Genomic DNA, 5,308 nt, shown 5'->3' with positions numbered 1-5,308 from the left:
TCCGCGCTAGGGGCGGGCGTCGTTGCGAGGTCGCTGAGGAAAGAGCATGCGTGTAGAGGTCTGTGGGCCGTGGCGCGCATTACGTGGTGGTTGGCTCCTGCGGTTGGGGACAGGCTCCTCAGCAAGCTGAACCGGGGAGGCGGCGGGCGTCGTAGCCTGTCGTCATTGTAACTAACTTTAGAGAGCGCTTAGCGGCGCTGGCACTGAGTAAGCGCTTCACACGCGTCATTTAATTTGTTCCAATAACTCTCAAGTGGCAGGGGCCACCCCTCTTAAGGCCGGGGAAACTGAGTCTCACAGAGGTTAAGTATCTTGCCCAAAACGTCCCCCACAGCACTTTAGAGGCAGAACTGGGATTTGAACCTGGCTGCTGTGACGCCAGAATGCTTGCCCTTAGCGTCTGAGCCAGTATTGCTCAAACTAGTCCCTGAGTTGTACATTGTCTTCATTATTTTTGTCCAATTGTACTGTTGTTTACTTAACATATTTCTTTAAATTTATAGTTTCAACAAGTTATTTTAGAAGGAGATTTTACAATTCAGCAACAAAAAGATAACTCAGTTAAAAATGGGCAAAGGCCATTTGGAATATTTTGAATATTTCTCCAGAGAAGACACGCATATGGTCAGCAATCACATGGAAGGATGATCAGGGTTACTAGTCATTAGGGAAATGCAAATTAAAACCGCAGTGAAATACATATTTGAGTGGCTAAAAGTTTTAAAAAGTGGACAGTGCCAAGTTTCAGTAAGGGTGTGGAGCACTGGGACACTTGGGCTTTGCTGGTGGGAATGCAAAATGGTACAGCCACTGTGGGAAACAGTTTGTCCTTTCCTCATAAAGTTAAACAGAATTACCATATGATCCAGCATTTCTACTGGTAGCTATATACCCAAGAGAACTGAAAACAGATGTTCAAACAAAAACTTTTACATGAATGTGTTTAGCAGCATTATTTATAAGGGCCGAAAAGTGGAAACAACCAGAATATCCCTCAGCTGATGAATAGGTAAACAAAAGTGGTATATCCGCACAATGCAGTATTATTCAGTCATTAAAAAAAGGAATGAAGTACTGAAACATGCTACAGCATGGATGAACCTTGAAAACATGCAAAGTGAAAAAAAACCAACAACAGTCCCCAAAGACCACCTATTCCATTTGTATGAAATGTCTAGAATAGGCGAATATATACAGACAGAAAGATCAGTGGTTGTTTAGGGCTGGGAGAAATGAGGAGATTGGGGAGTGATAGCTAAAAGGTATGGGGTTTCTTTTTGGGGTGTTGAGAATGTTTTGGAATTAGTGATGGTTGTACAACATTGTGACTATTACTAAGAAACACTGAATTGTACAGTTTAAAATATTTAAATTGGTGAAGTTTGTTTTAAAGGAAACTTTGGTCTCATGGGAAACTCATCCTAAGTTTCCTCATAGGCAAAATGCTACTTCTCTCATAAGAGTTCTTGCAAGCTTTAAATGAGATTAATGTGTTACATAATTAAAATAGATGGTGCCATTAAAAAAAAATACAGTGGAAACAAAGTTATTAAATGCTGGCCAGATAGTGTTCCCTACAAAAGGTTCTAAATGTGAGGCCCATTCTCTTTTTAAAAGGATAAATTATCAAGTATTAGAGACAAAATTGCATTAAATGAGACCTTCTTGACATAATGAGAGGGATTAAAATATTGAAAAGATTCTTTCCACTTGATTCAGTGTTATTTACTGCATACCTTTATACTATTTATATTGTCTCTCATAAACAGGTCACACACTGGGGAAACATTACCCTAAGACAGTAACTACCTGTAGTATCATGTTAGGTCTGTTGTTGAAGCAACAGAACTTCTTTTTTTTATAAATTTATTTATTTATTTATGGCTGCGTTGGGTCGTTGTTGCTGCATGTGGGCTTTCTCTGGTTGCGGCGAGCGGGGGGCTGCTCTTCGTTGCGTTGCGTGGGCTTCTCATTGCGGTGGCTTCTCTTGTTGCGGAGCACAGGCTCTAGGCGCGCGGGCTTCAGTAGTTGTGGCGCATAGGCTCAGTAGTTGTGGCTTGCGGGCTCTAGAACGCAGGCTCAGTAGTTGTGGCGCACGGGCTTAGTTGCTCCGCGGCATGTGGGATCTTCCCAAACCAGTGCTTGAACCCGTGTCCCCTGCATTGGCAGGCAGATTCTTAACCACTGCGCCATCAGGGAAGTCCACAACAGAACTTCTTGAACATCTATTACATGTTAGACACTCTCAGGCACTAAAGATACAGCACTGAAAATTTTTTCTAGAGCTTATATTCTAATGGAAACGACAGACAATACAGAAAAATACACATATCATCCCTGTGATGATAAGTATTACGGAGAAAAACTAATGAAGAGTGCTAGAGAGATGGAGGGGAAAACCTATTTTATATCAGGTGCTCAGGAAGGCCTCTTTGATAAGGTGACAAAGCAGAGCCTGAAGGAAATGAGAAAGCAAGCCATTTGGGTATCTGGGCGAAGAGCATTCCAGGCTGAGGGCACAAACATGTTCAACAGGGTTTAGGAATATCCAGCCAGGAGGCCAGCGTAGACTGGGAGGAGAGAATGAGGGGGAGAGAGGGAGAAGATGAGATGGGATGGGTATATCATATAGGCCAATGTTTTACAAATTGTCACCGTGACTTAGATTTTAAAAGAATCACTCTGGCTGCTGTACGGAGGACAGTAGAGCGCAGGAATGGAAGCAGTCCCCAGGCCATTTCAGTGGTCCAAGTGAGAGAGAATGATGACTCAAACTAGTATATTAGGGGTGGGTGTGGTGAGAATTGTCAGATTCTGGTGTATTTTGAGGGATGACCTGTCACTGCTGATTGGATGTGGGTTTGAAAACAAGGTAAAGAACAGGAAGTTTAAGGGTCAGACCTAGCAGATTTTGCTGGTTCGAACTGCCCATGTTCTGCTGGCGGATGAATGCTCAAGAGCTCAGGCCAAAATGTTACAGAAGAAGTAAAAATGGACATATTTGCTCTTTAGAGTTCTGGTTCTGGTTTATTGCAAAGAGTAATAAACCAGAACCAAAATAGTATTTTAGCTTACATCAGGCAAACCCTGATGATCTGCTGTGAAAATATTGACTAAAGTGCATCCTTGCTTGAAAATGCCAGTTTTGAATAAGTAACACATACCTGTAGAAATTGAAGCCTCTAATTCCTTTCTAACCGGTAGTTGTATTATAGTAAACTAAAGTGACCCCTAAGTAAATAAGCAAATGATTAAATTTAATAATTCCTATCAGATATAGTGACACAAATTAGGAACTGAGTGGTAGTTGCTCCCATGAACATAGATATCTACTTTACCCTAATAGCTGTCTATCCTTGCCTATTCTTAAGGGTAAAACAATATCGTGGTTAGAAAGTTAAAGAGTACAGCCACTCCCCAGGCCGGTCCCTTCCTCTGCTCTTGTACGGAAGCAAGCTGTTAACCACGGCTGCCTTTAGTTCACATGGTGATTTCCTCCATGTCGCTAAATAGCATGCTTGTAGTGCTATGTCTTGCTTTTTCAATTTTGGCATTATCTGTGAAGTCTGTTTTGGTACTTGAGATTTAGCCTATTTCCCCCTCCCTTCCCCTCCCATTAAAGTTACAACCCAATATAGTTTGTTCCTCTATGTTAAATTTACTGGGGTAGATTTAAGCGATATATGAAACATTTTTTTGTTTTATCAGCTGTAGACAGTATCTTTTGATTCCGCATACTGTTAGGTGAGGGTTTTATCAGCACTCCTGGCCTTTCCGCTGCCCACTTTGTACCTTTCTCTACTTTTCTTCCTTTTTTTAAAAAAAATTAATTTGTTTTATTTATTTTTATTTTTCGCTGCCTTGGGTCTTTGTTGCTGTGCGCCGGCTTTTCTCTAGTTGCGGCGAGCAGGGGCTGCTCTTTGTTGTGGTGCGCGGGCTTCTCATTGGGTGGCTTCTCTTGTTGCAGAGCACGGGCTCTAGGCGCGTGGGCTTCAGTAGTTGTGGCACTCGGGCTCAGTAGTTGTGGCTCGTGGGCTCTAGAGCGCAGGCTCAGTAGTTGCGGCGCACGGGCTTCATTGCTCCGTGGCATGTGGGGTCTTCCCGGACCAGGGCTCGAACCCATGTCCCCTGCATTAGCAGGTGGATTCTTAACCACTGCGCCACCAGGGAAGCCCCTCTCTACTTTTTTTCTTTATAGCTCCCAACCTATTTTGTTAGGATTCCGCTTGGCAGGTTGGATTCCTGTGGGGATGTAATTGAAAGGATGCCTCTACACCTGCTTCTCACTCAAGAAACTACTAAAATTCCATCTTCCCCAAGAAAACCTTTTGGGACCTCACTGGGAAACAAGTGATGTGTCTACAATCCTATTAATGAAATGATATGATAGACTAGGAGTCCATGAACTCTTAACCCAGCGGACCTTTGGCCTGTCAGGTGATGATAACAACTAGAGAGGAAAACAATCAGCTTTGGCCGTGCCCTGAACAAGCTGAGATTTGTTTACTTTTCCCATGCCCTTGCAAGCCAAAGGCTATAAAACTCCTGTGAGAACTCTCCAATAGAATTAGTGGCATCACAGTGAATTTTCAAGAGAATGTAGTTGAAATTTATCGTTCACCTTGAACTTCCTATGGATAAGTACGTTTATTTAAAAGCAACTCATTCATCTTAAAAGGAACTGTATTTTGGCTGTAATTGAGATTGCAAGGAGGAAGACGGTAATGAGCTGGGGAGCAAAACACCCCTGCCACCTAGTGGTCACTCATTCTGAAACACGGAAGTTCTTTGAAAGCACAGACAGCAGAAAAGGAACTGAGTTGGTACAGGAAACATCCAGCAAATGTTCGGAACTGGGGAAACTTCTGTTCCCTCTTCCCTTGTTAGAAAGGGATGTTTGTGAGCCTTTTTTAAATAGTCAAAGACGAAGCAAGGTATTAATGGGGTTGACCCTGAGAATCGTTCTTCCTTTGTGTAATCAGAAGAATTAACAGAGCACTGACAAGGGGAGAATGTTGTTAGATAAACACGGACAGCCACCAGATCTCTAGCATGAAGTGGAAGCTCCAGAAGGAAGCAGGAAGTGCAACTAGTGAGCAGAGAGGGACCACAGTGAAGCAGGACCCTCTGCAGTGGTTACTGCAGCAGCAGCAGCAGCATGGGTCTAGAGGCAAAGCAGAATTAGAAGCAAGGCCAACAGGGACGATGATAATCAAGTTGCATAGACTCAGGATCACTGGTCAGCAGCAGCCTCGGAGACCATGGTCTTGGGACTGTAGTACTGCTTGGTTCAGGGTAAACTAGTCAG

This window comes from Balaenoptera physalus, assembly GCF_965194825.1.
Source record: "Balaenoptera physalus genome assembly, chromosome: 11".
Taxonomy (NCBI): domain Eukaryota; kingdom Metazoa; phylum Chordata; class Mammalia; order Artiodactyla; family Balaenopteridae; genus Balaenoptera; species Balaenoptera physalus.
The sequence above is the reverse complement of the archived record's forward strand: the minus strand, read 5'-3'. Positions refer to the sequence as shown.